Source organism: Carex rostrata, chromosome 6 (genome assembly GCF_964058835.1).
Source record: "Carex rostrata chromosome 6, lpCarRost1.2, whole genome shotgun sequence".
In the NCBI taxonomy this organism is placed as follows: domain Eukaryota; kingdom Viridiplantae; phylum Streptophyta; class Magnoliopsida; order Poales; family Cyperaceae; genus Carex; species Carex rostrata.
In genome coordinates, this window is record NC_135923.1 from 8,012,801 (window position 1) to 8,030,376 (window position 17,576).

At 34.0% G+C, this 17,576-nt stretch overlaps 1 long non-coding RNA gene across 22 annotated transcripts; it reads right to left on the reverse strand.

The window, feature by feature from the left end:
- Nucleotides 1–1,275: 1,275 nt before the first annotated feature.
- On the reverse strand, nucleotides 1,276–11,227 carry LOC144556074 (uncharacterized). Of its 22 annotated transcripts, none has more exons than XR_013512203.1 (12): nucleotides 11,004–11,227; nucleotides 10,665–10,792; nucleotides 10,172–10,323; nucleotides 9,990–10,036; nucleotides 8,816–9,452; nucleotides 8,281–8,396; nucleotides 7,420–7,671; nucleotides 7,007–7,067; nucleotides 6,618–6,690; nucleotides 5,988–6,087; nucleotides 1,543–1,577; nucleotides 1,276–1,445 (listed from the first exon to the last, which is right to left on the reverse strand). It is a non-coding gene; the product is annotated as an uncharacterized LOC144556074 (long non-coding RNA). The 22 variants fall into 22 exon arrangements; XR_013512185.1 differs by adding an exon at nucleotides 7,849–8,068 and having other exon boundaries at nucleotides 7,007–7,671; nucleotides 11,004–11,226; XR_013512189.1 differs by adding an exon at nucleotides 7,849–7,934 and having other exon boundaries at nucleotides 7,007–7,671; nucleotides 11,004–11,225.
- Nucleotides 11,228–17,576: the final 6,349 nt, after the last annotated feature.

The following is a 17,576-nucleotide window of genomic DNA, read 5'->3' on the forward strand; positions in this document are numbered from 1 at the left end:
ATAAATCTTAAAGTAGATCGAACAATAAATGAGTCCATAAAACAGAAAAACGAGTTTGATGCTCTAGTCCAATCCGCTTTAAAATCCGTGTGGCCGCTAAAATATCAGTGCACATTTGTTTTAACATTCGAACAGATCAAGCGTGTATAGATCTTAAAGCAGAGCGAATAATAAATAAACCCATCCAACAGAAGCGAATCTGTTGCTCATGCAACGCACTCTCTTCCCCAAATATAATGGCAAAAAGTAGTGTGCTACGGTCCAAAGAGAAAATTAGAGATGGTATTGTAAATTAAAATTGTTTTACCGGGCTGATATCATATCCGAAAATATGGGCTCAATTTAAGTTGTTGGGCCTATATAAAACCCACAAAACCAATCCCTAATCCTTACTTCACCTCCGATCACTGATATATAACATGCATCTTTGCCTGCCTCACCCTCAGATAACTGCGCCGTCGTCTATCTCTCTCTCCATCTATCGCCTATCTATATCTGGTTTTCGATTTTTTTATTAAATTTTTGTTTTTTTGAAAGAAGTGGGAATATCCACCGATTTCCATTAAAATGAAAACCCCATACATACAGTGTTTATTAAATTATTGTTTGCTTTTCCATCCGATAGGATTTGAGTTTGTATTGGTGTTTTTCCATTGTTATTTGAATCGTGAAAGCTCGATGATGACTAAGATATGTAATGCCTACATTGTTTGATCTCAAACGTGAGAAGAAACTATCAGTTTTCCTGAGGCTTTCACTAGTTTTATTATCGATCATGCCCAATTTTGACGAATCTCTTGTTATTGTTTGATTTCCGCTTATTTCCTTTTTTACTGTATTCTCTTAAAAAAACTGCTTTTCGAATTTCTTGTCCGATGTTGAGTTCGGATGCCCTGTGAAGTTATGCGAATTAATAGCAGTGTAGTCGATCTCTTTTTTTCTCTGATTAACGAGTCTTCATCTAATGCTATGCACAACTGGACATATGGGAGAGAATCATGGAATTAAAGATTTTGGATTTCCCAAATTATCACGTCTGGAAAAAAAATATATTATTTTTTAATGATAGCTATTCGCTTTCAGAAATCCCGACATTTTTAATTATATCCATTATTTAATATATTTTATCAGAAATAACCAACCCATCAAAGTTTTTTTAAAACTAGAGGCGTCGTTGCGGCTCTGCCGCAACATTTTTTTTTTAATGTATGTTGGCGTACAAGGAAAACTTTTTTTTTTTTCCCTTCTGTATGGTGGCATGTGAATATCTAAATATTTGAAAAATATACAACGACTTTGCATCTAACATTATCTTTATAATTCAGTAATAATACAAATGTCAGACAACTTTTAATGCTTTCAAGAAGCGTCTAGACAAATTCATCCTTTCAATTAATGTTCAATGCTGCCACTCTCGTTACCATCGGGTCAGTTCCCCTCCATACCTGGATCATTATAATGCATATACAATAAATTTACAATTTGTACCTTTTGCCATTAATCAGTGTTAGAGACTCATGGATTAAAAAGAAGATCACCAACCTCTGGAATAATCACAATTCGTGCAGCAATGTCCCCTACAAAACCAACGAAATATATTATTGCTCTTCAGAAACAAATACTACAAAATAGATTTTAAGAATTGTAAAATCCAATCGCATGTTGATACCAAACTGGTTGTAGTGGTCAAAAACTATCATAACACACTTCTCTATTCTTATATATCACACAAAAGCTGGTTGATACCAAACTGGTTGTAGCGGTCAAAAACTATCATAACGCACTTCTCTATTCTTATATATCACATGACTAAAATGAGTAAAATAAAAACAAATTGCAATTAAGAACACAACTAAAATTAGTAAAGTAAAAGTTGCAGAGTTGAGGTTTAATAAATCAGGTATTACTCAGATTATTTTTTCTGTTTATAAATCAGGTATTACTTAGACTATTTTTCTGCTTATAATGACCGTGTAGAACTAACATCAGTTGAACAGTATAAGTCCACGTTAATAGTATCTGAGGGGACATAGACCCGATGCAAGTAGTCCATTAATGGCTATCATCCCTCTTATTCTACCAGGTCAGGTACCGCACTGGATCTGAATTCTTATTGCACATACCATCTATAAGATGGACACAGATCCCCTAAAGTAACTCAAATTTTTAGTGTTACATGTCATAACATGAGGCTCATGCCCTTGAGATAGAGTGCAGTTTAGGTCCGATGCACTTTAAGTTCGTGCGCACAAATCTCCAAGAGGAACACTGTTACATTCCGAAATTTTAAAACATGATTAAATTGTTAAATCGATCAATTGGCTTAAATAAAAGTTTTAATTAACTTAACGATCGTTCAGAAATTTTCTGACCGACTAAAACGAAACTAAAATTTCGAAATATAAATAATGTATGAAATTATGTATAATAAAATTTAGAGATTTAGAAATAAAATAAATTGATTCGTGTAAATAAATGACCTAGTTGAAATCTAGATTTAAAATTTAACAATACGAATTATTTGTACACATAAATTATGAAATTTATAAATCTTGTTTATTAATGAATTATAGAAGTTTAATTAAATAAATATATATATAAATAGAGATGTACAATTAATACAAAATGATTTGAATATTAGAATAGAGAAATAAAAGTACAAAATATTCATACGAAATTAATTGCAAAATTTTACGAAACTTCGATTTGAATTTATGAAAGAAACGGAATTAAAACCAATTAAAAGAAACGTAATTCTTAGATCAAACGCTCAAGTCATATAACTTCTGAAATTTATAACCCTTTGATCTAATCTTGCACGAATCCTGAAATTTATTCATTCCTTTGATTTTTGAATATAATTGAAAATGATGACTTAATCACATTTAATTAAGTTTTCGGGTCCATGGAATTCACACCATCTGACTTATCTCATATTTGCGTGACTTTTTGGAAAATCTCAAACCATTTAGATATGTGCAGCACGGATCTTAAAGCAGTCAAATTTATAAAACCTCTCTATTTCTTTCCTCTCCTCCTCTGTCTCTGTCCGTGACCCATCCCCAAACCATCCCTTTCCCTCTCTTCTACGCCAAAGAAAAGAAAGAAAAGAGAGGGGCTCCGCCCCCTCCGTCGCCGGCGAGCCGCGCCGCGCCACAGCCCCATTTCCCTCTCCTCCTCTTCTTGGTTCGACCCGCCTGACCCGCCAGAAATTCTACGCCCAAAAAACAGGGGCTCCGCCCCTCTCCCCTTGCGTTGCTGCCACGGCCACCCCGCCGGCCGCCACCCCATCCTCTCCTCTCTCTATCTAACCCGGGGCACTAATCTCTTGGATTCTTCGCAATTGCCGTTGATTTTTGCGAGCTTTCGAGAAACCCTAGAAACTAGGGTTATGGTGCTGAGCCGTGCTGGTGTTGATTGGTGCGGTCCCGGTGCTCCTTTGGTGCTGCTATGGTGCTTGCTTGTGCTCGAGTGAGATGGCCGCGAGGCGAGGCGAAACCCTCGGAACCGATCGCTTCCTTTGACATCCTCTCTTTCGGTTAATTTTTAAATTAAATTATAAACTTCTTGAATTTTGTCTGGATGAATTGATAAATGTTGTAGGATGTGAATTTGTTAGTTTTCGAGTACGGGTTGTTGATTTTCCCGACTCGATCAAATTGCTCGAATAAATTAAGTATAAGGGGTTATGTGGCAAAATGATTGTATTAATGGTCGGAATTGTAAAATGTATAGCCATTGTGTTTTGTATGAATTAAAGGGACTAAAATGTAAGAAATAATTTGTTTGAAATGGTGGCCGGCCATATGTGAAATTATATGAATTGGAGTGGATTTATTGGACGTGATTTTAGACTATTAGATTAAAATAAATATAAAGAAAACAAATAATATAATAATTGATAAACCATGTTCTTATTTATAATGATGTATTGTTATTAAATTAAATCCAGATTGAGGGTGATTATAGATGTGACATATTATATGCATGGCTTGATATTATGAAGTCCTATATGGCTCTAAAATGTAAATAAATTAAATTGAGGGTTGTTTTGTGCAAAATACAAGCCTTGGGAAATTTTATTTTAAATAAAAGGGTTGAATTGCAAAGTAGACACCAATGTGTGAAATTAGATTAATTGAGGACCAATATGAAAAAGATGTGAATTTATATGGATGATAGCCGTGACTTTGCGGTTGGGATATACTTGAATCGAATTGAAATGAATATGACATGATGTGTATATGTAAATTTGGAATTTGACTTGAATTAAAATGATTATAACTGAGCCGAAAGGTATAAAAGAATTGACGAATTGAAAGACGGCTTTTGAAATTTAAGTTTTGAGAATGTAACCGAACTAAACCAAGTAATCGTATAATATAGGTGTAGGCTCAGTCGAGCCAGATTCCGCGAGGCAATTCGAGACGCCTGATCTTTAAATTAAGCGGTACGCTCGTCATAATAAGGTGCGGGATTCTTGGACTTGTTTGATACTTTATTTTCAGGAATTAAACTGTGTTTTCGTTTGTCATGTTGAATATCATTGATTGCATCACTGAATTGCGTAGAGCATTTGCATAGCCCAATTAAATTAAACTCGAATTGATCTGAATTGAATGATTTGCATGCTGGTATGGTTATAGGTTATGTTGATCTATTGTGATCTGATTTTGATTGAAAGTCACCACGAGCTGTGTATGTGAATGTATGTGAATGGATTTACGAAGTTAAGCACTTGGATCCAATGAATTTGCCAAGTCGGGCTGTATGCTGACTTGGATTCCCAGGATCCTAAATGACCTTAGGTGAACGGCCCTCGATATTCCCAGTACCGGTTGGGACGAGGGAGGGTGATTATGTTATGAGATGTGATTGGAAATCGTGGGTGACATGTGTAACGTCTGTGGCTCGGTGGCATTCTCCTACGTGTTAATGCATTTGAAAGGTCAATTGAATATGACGAATATTGGAAACGATTCTAAAAATGATTTTCTTTATATGATTCGAACCAGATCTTAATAAACTGTTAAGCCAAGCGATTGCAGATGGGTGTCAGATAAAGGGTCCAGCGGTTGGCCATCTGTAGGTGTCAGTAATCCTACAGATGTGGGTTTGATAAAGGTTCAGCTCGAAAGAACATCTGTAATTGCTACAAGCCCTAATGAACTGAGTTATGAATCGAGTTAAGCCAAAGTATATGTTGTGTTTGAAATTCATCTTGGAAATTCCGTAAACTGTGTTGCAGATTGATTTAACTGTTGTCGTGCATTGGCATTCTGTTATTTATGTTTACGAATATATATCTGTTTGAACTGTTATTGGTTTGGGTTTCATTTTTGAATATAGAGTTTGATTGCAAGTCCAATAATTCAACTGTGGCAAATTCGCACTGAGAATTTATTCTCACCCCCCACCCTCCCGATTATTTTCAGGTTTGTTACTCGGACGCAGCAGATGAGGATATTGGCAATGCATATAAAAGATCCACTGCCTTGCGTGTATATGTGACGCTTGATTTATACACGCGGCAGGCTGTCAGACCCCCGGTGGATTTGGGGTGTGACAAACACACACAAATCGTAAAATGCATCAGACGGCTCTGAAACCCATCAGAATCAAATTTACTTTTGATTCATCTAAATGAGGATGAATCAAGTCCATTTCAATTGAACAAAAATCATGCTGCCATAAAACATATCACACTGGAGATTGATGGTATTATTTTTTCATTATTTCCAGCTCTGCCCTCAGTAATTAAATGATAGGTTTCATATTACTATATTTAATGGGTTGCCTTGGATTTTTGAAAATCAGATGTTATATTCTGTGGCTTTTCATAAGTTTTTCTTCCAAAAAAAATAGATACACCATAACCAAAAATAAATAAAAAATAGATGGGCGAAGGAGCTTTCTCTTTCTTTATCAGGGCATCACCCTCATAAAATTACATAAAGAAGATGAGATAATTGCACGCGAATAGATACCTTGTTAGTAAGCGTTTGCTGCAGTACTCTAACAACTTGTACACCAGCTGAATGACCAACAAATGAATTGGATGGTGCTCATCCCATGCTGTAGAATGCCCTGAATTTCAATCATACAAAAAAAATATAATTTAAGAAATTTGCGATCTTTTGAGAAATCCTCATTATTATTTTCTGAAATAATAAATTGCACCAATGTTAACCTCGTGCTTGTCTATTTTTTTCTTTTATTTTTCCCTAAAAATATGCCAAGGTTACTAAAAATTGCTTGTTTACAAAATCACTATCTAATTGATTGCTCAGCAACTGAAGCAGTAAAGAGATAAAAAATACACATCCATTGGAAATTCAATGTTGCACAAAGGATCATTACAAAAGGAAATGAAAAAGAAGGAACTCTTACATTCCCCCTACACATTTTTTGTCAATATTTTTTTTCCTTAGAAGATTTTGATCACAGTTAATTATTTTGTGACTTCCTATTTTACTTAATTCTAATCTTCTACTTTGTCCCTGGAAATCACTGAGACCAGTTCACAGGAAGTCACTGGCATCAGTGGAAAATTTTTGTCTGACTAAAGAGAAAGTAAAACTCTAAATCAAGTGGGAAAAGAAAGAAAGAGAAAATACATGAGTGCACATTGACAGAAAGATCCAAAGACGACTGATAATCACAATATCTTCCGAGACGGTGCTGAAATGTCTGCCATATATTATTTAAAATATATATAAATACACAGAGTTAACACAGAATTTCATTGCAAGAAAGAATACAGTGGTTAACAGGCTTCTACCAGTTGTTCAACTTCAACATGGAGGTACACATCACACTTCTTGACAGGTACTGATACTTATAAATCTTAAACTTAAAGAGCAGGTAAAATATAAAGTGTTCTGGTTAATGAAATTAAGTCAAAAAAAAAGAAAAAAAAAGAGGAATAACAAAGAAAAGAAAAAATAAATAAGCTTTTATCAATTAGCTTCACACAACAATTGAAAGAATGACCTTTAAGACAAACCTGGTGTAAGAAGAGGCAAACAATGAGCTAGGTGGACCCACCTAGGCGGTGTTGTATCCAACTGCAGTGAATATATATGTGTGCATATTATTGTAACAACATTAAATGATACTTATTATTTAACTGAAGGTAATATATTGCAACCATGTCAAAATCTACAGGCTAAAAGGTCTAATCTACACAAAGTTTAAACTAAGAAAATGTTTGGTCCAATCTACAGAAAGTTTAAAGGAGGTCTAAGCAAGCAAGTGAATGGTTCATATTGACTGTTTGGACTTTGAAAACAAAGATATTGATCCAAAGTACGAACCAATGTACGCTATGTATAGTACCATAGCCTCACTCATATAAAGATAAACATTACATGAATAATCATGAAATGGTTGGAATAATTGAGAAGCAGAAAAGAGAACCATTTTCAGTTATCACAACAGGTGGATTGTTATATTTCTCTTTGACGTAGTTCATTAGGATCCTCATCCCTTCAGGTACAATATATATCCAGACAACATTTGCTTGTATTAATAAATAATTTGAAAACACAATTTTCCATTCGATCTAATAATTTTCTTTTTAGTATCATATATTATATATATGGCCTTAAAAGTTCCTCTTAATTTCTCTCCTCGTCTCCAATTGCTTTAGTATCCTTGAATGCTGCATGTCTGAAAAACAAAGTATTCTCTTGGTTAATGTAATAATTGTGAACTTAATTGATTGATATAACACAAATCTGGTAAAGTACTATTCAAGCTAAATTATTTTCTGCTTCCTCAAATGGACCTAATTGGCAAATTATTTTCTAACAATTGAAATGAGCTTGAGAAATATTATGAACTTACGTTGGTGTGCTGGCACTGGAGTTGACGATTGTGTCATTGAGTAATTTGTCAATTATGTGTTCTTTGCATACCATGTGCAGTGATTTCTATCAAGTTACCAACAAAATGCAATGATTTCTTAACAAATGCTGCCTCATCGACTGAGGACGTTGGCAATCTATCCCCAACTCTTGTTCTCAATGAATTTGGATAATTAAAAAAGAATAAAGGTTCCATAAACCTGTTAAAAAAATTGCAGTAGTTTTTTAAAAAAATCATTCTTATGAAGTATATACTTGAGTACTTCTGATGAAATTTTCTTGCTAATCTTACTGACTGGTATAAAACTGTCAATTTTGTACCGGTAAGTTTTCTTCAATTAATAGAAAGAAAAGGAACAATTTGTTTTATAAACATTGGGACGAAAGAAGAGAAAAACATTAAGAAATTTACCAGCCAAATTGAAAGTCTTGCGCTTTGTGCGTTGCTGCGATGTCTTCGGTAGAATTTGTCATTGCCACATACCACATAACATCAAGTGTCATCCCAACAATTCCACCTTGTGCAGGCTATATGTTGAAGGCATGCGATAAACAAAAAATAAACAGTGTTATTCTAGACAAAAGCTAAATAAGAAGAGGTATTTAGTGAAATATTCCCCTTGTGCAAAATAAATGTACCAAATTGTTTGAATCACATGACACAACCATGTCTTCTATAATAAGCACCATATGTAGTACAATTAAGAATGTTCACCTCTAATTTTGATCCTTATTTTAGAAAATAGTTATCGGTAGACATCCTGATCACCACAACACAAACTAATTAATTTATTATTCTTTTATGGCTACCATATCATTTTAGTACGAAAGATATCCATCAGAATAATTCTTTCTCCACAACAAAGCTAGGATTTCAATTCATAAACTTTATTTTATTATGAATAAAGAATGTCAACAGTAAATAAAATGCAGCATGTAAACATTACCTTGTATTTCCTTCTGTATGTGTCTGAGGTGGCGACATGAGCCAGAAGGGTATTATAGACAATGATATATGGCTCAGTTGCTAAGTTCCCTGCTCTACAAAATAATTGGAGAAGGATAGAACAGCCACTGGGGGATTGAAGCCCCGCATCATAGAAAAACAGACAAGCCTAAGCAAATGTTGACCATTATTTTTGACGTAACAAATTTGTACAAATTTTTTATGGAATTAATGCATGTGTGTTCAAATAACACTTAACAGGATATAGCCTACAACAGTCAAGAATGTTGATGGCACATAACAGAAGTAACATGAATGACAGGGGTATTGTACCTAATTAACCTCTATGTAACTCAAAGTTCGGATCCCCTTATGTAACTCAAAGCAGATCGAACAATCAGGCCGGATGTAGACTCAAAATTTGAGGCACCTTAGGTGATATGAATTTTATGCACACGTAAATCCTTAACCCAAAATTCTAAAGCTGAAATTGATGTACATTCTTATCAGGCTTCAACGAATAACATGATAAATTTGACAACCTTTAAATAGCACAAATCATATTTTGTACCTGACACTAATATCACCGGATAAGCCGAATTGCAGGAATTTGTTCAAGCATATATCTGCAGAAAGCACTGAAAAATAAAGAAAACAAATACTAAATGTTGGAAATAATAACTCAGCAATATAATTCTGTTGTTCAGCTTGAGGAAGTGTTACGTACTAAAGTCTTTTATATATTACTCTCTAGTCTACACTGTTATTACATCCCATTATCACTAAAATCCTTCTATATATTAGCTCTGTATCATTATTACATCCCATTAGTGAAGTCTTTAATATATTAACCTCTATACAATTATTATATCCCCATATCTCATTTCATAGATATCTGTAATTACTAATTTGGAATCTAAGACAATCTTATCCAGTCATATCTGATGTGTTAGTAAAAGGAGACAAAAATTAACTTCACGCGAAAATTGACAATCCAGAATCAATATAAAAATTTAGTTTACTATGTTGCTTGAAATGGCAACTGGTAAGGTTAAGCAAATGAAACAAATTACCAAAAAAAAAAAAAAAATCGAATCAAAGTTTTTCTTGGTGAGGTATGGTTTGGACACCTACTGGGTAGTAGCTTATTACTGATTAAGTTAGTTCTTAATTACCTTAGAAACAATCGGCAAGCAGCGCTGCCCAATCACAACGGAGGTTTCTGCCCACAAATTGAGGGAAATGTAAGAGTTGAAAATTTACTGCAAATTATAAAATCTGGAAGATTTGATAAGGAATTGCGAAAGAGAATAGAAAATGGGCAATGAAATCGGTGATGGAAGTAGGAAAATCTTACCAGAGACCGAAGATGGAGAGCATGGATATCAGTAGAGGTTGCCCTAAGAGGAGAGGGGTTGGATAACAGTAGCTGGATTGACAGTTGTAATTCTCCATCATTCATTTTTACTGGGGATTCAAAAGTACGCAGATGGGAATTTTGTTGAATACCTGGAATACCATTGAACCATGAGGTGTTCTTGTTATAACATGAAGCTCGGTAGGTCAAAAGCTGATGGACTATACGAATGATCCAAATTAAAAATCAAATAGTATTGTTTGGAATTGTGCCAAATATATATAATTCATTGGTCAAATTTGGTAAAAGCAATGTCCCAAAACAATCTACTGACGAAACAGTGCTACAAAGCACTGAAATTTAGCAAAATCAGACCAAAGAAATCAGAAGGGGGGGAAACTGTGCCGACTATCAATTTTACTGACTGATTCAATTTTGTTGCGAAATAGTGAAGTAGATTTAGAAATTACTAAGCTTTGAATAGATAGCTTACCTGCTTGAGACTAATACCTTACTTCTCTCTTTACATTAACCCATAAATATGCTAGTGCCAAGCGACTCTCTGCCGTTCCACCAAGTAGTAATTTCCAAGACCCAAATAGTAGCTGCCGTGGAGATTAGCTGGGGAGAAAAATCAGTGGAACGCAAGAGGAAAAAAGGTGAGTAGGAATTGAAGAGGGAGAGTATAGTTGGTAATACCAAGAGGCAAAAACCCACCGAACAGAAGAGGAGAAGGCGCAGAGAGCGGGTAGAGAAATGAGGTTTAGAACGAATTGAAAAGTTGAATAGAAATGAGAAATGAAATCGAATTTGGAATGAAGGAGAATCTTACCAGTCGATTGAAGCGGAGGCAACCAAAACTGAAGGCGCAGTTCGGCGGTAGACTGAGAAGCAGTTGATGTAGGAAGAGAAAGGGAAGTGGGGAAACAGAAGAGAGAAGTGGAGAAATTGGAACAAAAGGGAGCGGGAGAAGAAGCTCAGCGCACGAACACGGAAGAAAAGGAAGCGGAGGGAAAGAGAAAACGAAGCCAGGAGAAGAACACGTAGCAGCTGAGTAATTAACACGCGGACAGCGGAAAGAGCTGGAAATGACAGGTAGCACAAATAGTCGAATTTTTTTTTTTTTTTTTTCGCTGATGACGAGAGGTGACGGAGGACTAAAATCATCTGATCCATCGGTATTCTATCAGAAGGTAAGGAAGGAGAGTGTCACTGTTCATCACTGACGTAACATCCCATTCAACTTTTATAGTATATAATACTCAAACCGCACATATTTTCTGCGGTTTGTAATAAAATTGTATAACTGCAAAAATAGTTTTATAAAATTGTATTACTTCCAATTTTAGCCCGAAAATTTGAGAGTTGGGAGCATTCATACAACTTCATAAAACTCTTTTACTGCAGCATTTAGGGTTGCAAACGAACCGAACCGAATCGAATTCGGCTTAGTTCGAATTCGAAATTATTTCGAATTGAACCCAGTTCGAAATTGAAATAGATTTCAAACCTAAAAAGCTAGTTCGAATTCGGTTCTGTATAATTCGAACTAGTTCAATTTGATTCGAAATTGAAAGGAAAAAAAAAAAACTTAAATTGAAAGCTTAAAGCAGTATAAAGGGAAAGCTTAGTTCAAAATGCATTAAAATTTTTGAATTCATGAAAGAAGAGGAGGGGATAAGAAATTTTCGGGCTTGCAACTTCAGGAAGAAGGGGTGGGGAGTGGGGACCATTACTCCGCAGGAAATAAATCTGTTGTTATTCCATAAGAATAACAGGAACCTGTTATTGCAATTTCAACGATTGATCTTCATAGAGATTCGTGCATGAAAAACATTCTTTCTTGAGATTCGTATATGAAAAGATTTGAACGGTTGAGATCAGAATAACAGGTTCCTGTTATTCCTTTAGAATAACAGCAGATTTATTTCTTACTCCGCAAGCGTGTGCGTGCGGTTTTCGAATCGAACTAGATCACACAAAATCGAACTGGGCCAATTCAGTAAAAATCGAAATGGGCCAATTTATTGTGAAAATCCTCACGCCAATTCAGTATAAATCGAACTGGGCCAGATTCACGAACCACACGAATCGAATTGGGCCTGGTTCGAATTCAAAATTAAATTAATTTCCAGTTCGAATTAAATTTTTTTCGAACTTTTTCGAATCGAACTCGAATCGAATCACGAATCTCGAATTTTTTGTGCACCCCTAGCAGCATTGGTCACAGCTACCGGTGGAGTGACTTGAGCCGAATGATGAGCCGGAGTGAGGACAGCCTGATGGTGAAAATTGTCCGACATTTGACAAAAAATTGTATGGACATCACGATTACATGAACATGTCGGGTTGGCACGGCTTCTATGACGATATGTCATTCTTTATCACTAAATGATGATACAATATATAATTTTGTTTATGGACTCGGAGTATGACTTTTATATCTCCATTATTACAAGCATGTCGATTTAGATGTTTTAATCCATCAACAGTTTTGATTAAATGATGAAATTTCATATTAAATATCAGTTCTCCGATCAAATATTATGATTATATACAATTTTTTTATGCTTCTTTACGTGTAGAAGTCTAAATTTATTTAGACACGTATTCGCCACACGTACTTTCTACATACAAATTGTATCATCTATTTGATTGGTCATACTTTTTTCTATTTTTTAAATGTCATTTAAGAAAATTTTGAATTGATGGATAATTGATTGATCATATCTTTATTTCTTTTTTTTTAATTATTTAAAAAATATTATTTTTATTTAATATTTTATTTTATTTGAGATTTCTTTATGAAAACATGTCAAAAAGATAAAAAAAAGTATGTCATTTAAAGAATGTTATTTATGTGTACATGTGATTTAATTTGTTATTTTAAAAATATTATATGTCATTTAGTCTATTTTTTTATACAAAATATATCATTTTGCAAGAGATGTTTTGTTCTCTTATCTCCATTCCATTATTAAGCACGTTGGGTGTCCGATCCGCCAACAACTACGATTGAAAGATGAAATTTCGAATTTAATCTCAACTCTCCAATTATATTATCTGTCTTATTTTGATTAAATGCATCTGAATAATATGTAGAAGTCTAAATTTAGTTAAAAACATACTCGCCGCACGTAATGACATACGATATGTTACAATTAAAATTGAATAGATTTCGAAAATTTAGCAATATATTTCTTGTTTACTTATTTCTTACTTTCCTTATTCTTTTCTATACAGATCACTTAACAACATAATGGATTCCATTCGATTTTTTATTTGTTTCCTTTTTCTCCTTCTTTGTTTGATTGACATGGAAAATCTAGAATATATTTTCCAATTTCGTGTAATACAGATCACCCAATTTTGTTTCTATACAGACAGCCCGGAGAAAATCAAGAATCAAGAGTTTGCTTTTCCAATTAACTTGGTAATTTGTACAAAAGTTTGAATCTGGCAGAGCCTTTTCGCTAGCTTTGATTTACCTGACGGATAAGAGTTTCTTTCGAATTCTGTTCAAATTGTAAGCTCTGCTTTTTTCTTTTCATTTATCTTCTTCATTTGTTTTGCAATAATTTTGTCAAAAGCAGTTCTATGTTAGTGTCTTCACTGTCTTGGGAGTATTGGTATTTAGTATGAACAGAAACTTACTTATTCCAATATTCATTATAGAACACGAGTGATTCTTTAATTGATTCATGTATATGAACCCTGTGTTAGAATATACTTGTATTAAATAGAGTAGTGCAACATAATTACATATAGAATAGTTTTGTATTTGAATTTTTAATGAATAGAACATAATTACATATAGAATAGTTTTGTATTTGAATTTTTGATGAATAGAACAGGAGTGATTCTTTTGTATATTGTAGCTAGATGTTGACATATATATTTTTGTAAATTTAATATGCTTTGTTGGGTATACATGAAATTTTTCATCCTGCAAGTATATTGAGATTTTGAGAGTGGTATAGATAATGGTATGTTCTTACTAACAGTTGTAATTTGATTTTGAAATAATTCACCATCTACTTCTATGGCCAAGCATTGTGCAAAGAGATTGCTAACTACTTGCTTTGTTCTTGCAGTGAGCAATGGCAAAATTATTTTCAGGAGAGACAGTATCACATACCAAATTCAAAGGTAATCTTCTATTATTCTCAATTGGAGTTAGTTTTTCTTTTGAAATGCTTTATCAAAAGAATTTTATTGTTGGAGTTCCCAAAATTGAGAAGCTGTACTTCTTGACCCTTTTTTTTTTCATCTTTGCTTGATTGCAGCTTCCTTGTGATTTAGTGTGAAATTGACAAACTATCAATTTCTTACTTGTTTGATTTTTTGATATATATACTGGAAAACAAAAAAGTTAGGTTTATGAAAGTTACTAAGTACTAATTTGCAGTCTTTAGAATATTCTAGCTTGATAATATTATTTTAGACTACAATATCTTCTCAAAGACATTACGACTACATGACAACTTGGCTAAATTTAATTGCCACAACATTTTTTTTTCTTAAATTTTGAAATGATTATACAAGCGATCCTTACTATTAGCCCCATTATAAAGCCAAAGCGGCACCCAGAAAGAGTAACTCCATTTATGAGTAGTCTGGAAGAAATTATGCATGGTGAGTCTTAAATTTTGATTGATAGCTTTAAATTTATTATAATGTATGTCTTGAAACATGTAGCTGTCTTTTTATGGGAATGAATTATTTTTATATTGGCAGCTCCCTTTAATTAAACATTTCAGTTTTTCTGCCAAAATGATTTTTATTTACTTGTTGTACTTATTATTTGTTAGGCGAAAACAACATTAGAATACATTTGGTTGGAATGAGAGATATAAGGTTGCGCTAGGTGTAGCCAGTGCATTGAATTATCTGCATGGTCATGGCAATCACCAGCCTATCATCTATAGGGATGTTAAATCCCAACTTCAAATATGACAAGCCATACAAGGTTACCTACGTAATGTCATATCCTACACTTCGAGAGGAGCATGTGTAGATGAGATTAAGAAACAGTCACTGGTATATCATATACCGTATATGGGGTGAGTTTGGCAAGGGAGGCGATAGAAGAACATGTGAAGAACAGTTAGGAATCTTGACTGTTGTGATTAATTCATTTTTGGCATTTCAAGTGGAATTGGATTTTGGATTTGGTTCCTTTGTCATGGCATTGCCTTGGGTGAGGCCGACTCGGTTTGGGTATGGTTCCTTCACCATTTTGAGGAGCCCAAAAAATGATGGTTCATGGCCGGTTTGTCAGTGTGCTGCTGTGTACAGGGGCGGATCCAGGATTTCAATTAGGGGTAGGCACAATATGCACACGCTTTTTGGAATTTTGATATTTGAATTTGTACATGAAAAAATAGCAATTTATTCGAAACTGGCATGGAAAAATTACACACAATTATTTATATTTAGTGTAAAAAACGTAACCTGGTGTGATTATTTATGCTAAAATTTATTTGTAAAATTCATTGTTCGAAACAATTTTCATATATATTTTTTTTAAAACCATGAGATATTATAGAGACTTTGTATCTTAAATGCTGAAGCTTTAATTAACAGAAATTAATTGGGAGACAAATTGGTCTTTTACCACAGCACTAATTATAAAAAAAAAATTTGAATCACTTTCGAATGAGGCGCAATTTTTTTTTACCAGCCTTAACACAATTTGGTATCATTCCTGAAGACAAATATTTTTATTAAGGTTTTCTATTCAAAGAAATGAGCAAAATCTCAGAAAATTATACATGCACAAGACTTACTAGGTAAACAAGAAAAACAAAAAAATGCTCATTATTTTAATTTACAAGTTTCCTTTTCAGTTTGATTTGTTTCTTGCATCTAAGAAAATAGCGAATGTTTCAGGCAAGGCACCAGTTGGAGTCTCAAACGGTCAAACCCCTGCTTTTATTTAATTTGATTAAGATACAAATTTGGAATAAAACTATAGTAGCGCCAAATGAGTTTGGAGTTTGCGCGGTTCACAACCCAGCGACACTAGTGTATACGCGGTTCACCAGAATTCGTGCGCGAAGTGAGAGATATGGTCCACTATCGCGGCTCACAGTCACGGAGGGACAAATTAGACTTAGCGCGGATTCTATTTTCTTTCTCCAACGCAGATCTGGGCCATGTATTCTTTTTTTTGGGCCCAGGGCTGGGCACTAATATTATTCAGGGGTAGGCACCAACATGTAGTATTAGTGGGCCTCCAAAAAAAATAATTTGCCTACCCATGAGCCTATTTGAATCCGCCCCTGGCTGTGTACGAGGCTGACATAGGTGATAGAGCAGGATGTAGAGAGGGTGTTTAAGCCAGACACAATATAGAGCCTGAGTTTTGTGCTGGCATAAACAAGACAGCTGTGATATTGGAGTTAGCATTGCAAAGGTTGCTCGGGGTACTTCAACTCTATTGCAAGCTGTTCTTTGATTCTTTGCCAAGGCTATTGTTCTTGATCTCTTGAAATTAAAAGATTTTTATTCAATATGGAGACAATCTATATTTTGTCCAACCAATGTTAAATACTTCATAATATAGAGAGTTTCTTAATACTAATAATATACAATATTGGTTTGATCGGGGTGATTATTGTTCTAATATTTATTTATTTTTATTTTTTTGTTTTTCTTGTTGTCCTTTTGACTTTGGGCCAAAGCAAAGAAAAATTGTTTTCATTTTTTGTCTTTATCTATAATTTGGATTTAAAATGAATCTATTTTAATATCATTTATATATATTGTTCAATTATTATTTTTGTTGTCTATTTTATTATTAAAATATATTATTTTGTATGAGAATATATATATTTTTTTCTCTTATAATATCCCGTTGCAACGCACGGGGCACTATACTAGTAACAAGTTATTTACTTTACGCGAAACCTTTAATTTCTTTTATTTGTGGATGAAACTGTAAAAGGAGTTCCATTTCATACAGTGCCAGTGGCGTAGCCAGGACTTGAGTCAGGGGTGGGCAGAAATCGAGTTCGGATTCGAATCGCATTTATAATTCTCTTTCCGCCTCCACCCACCTACAAAATTGCATCTCTGCCTATCGAATCAGTTGTAATTTTTAATAAATTACTAATTGATACCAAAACTACTAAAACAATTACTTGTAATTTCTAAAACAATTGGTATTAATTGAGTGGAGGAGAATCAATACTCCGAATTGAACAAAGATTTAAAAATACATTTCTTTCTAATTAGATTAAACGACTCACAAACTATCTCTGAAGTATGAATTGACAATCGCTACTCCGAATTGAATCAAGAGGTAGGCAGTTAGAAATTTAGGAGTACGCAAGACCCATTAAAAAACCTAGTCAAAAGAAAGAAAAAATTCCAGGGGTAGGCAGTTGCCTACCTCTGCAGC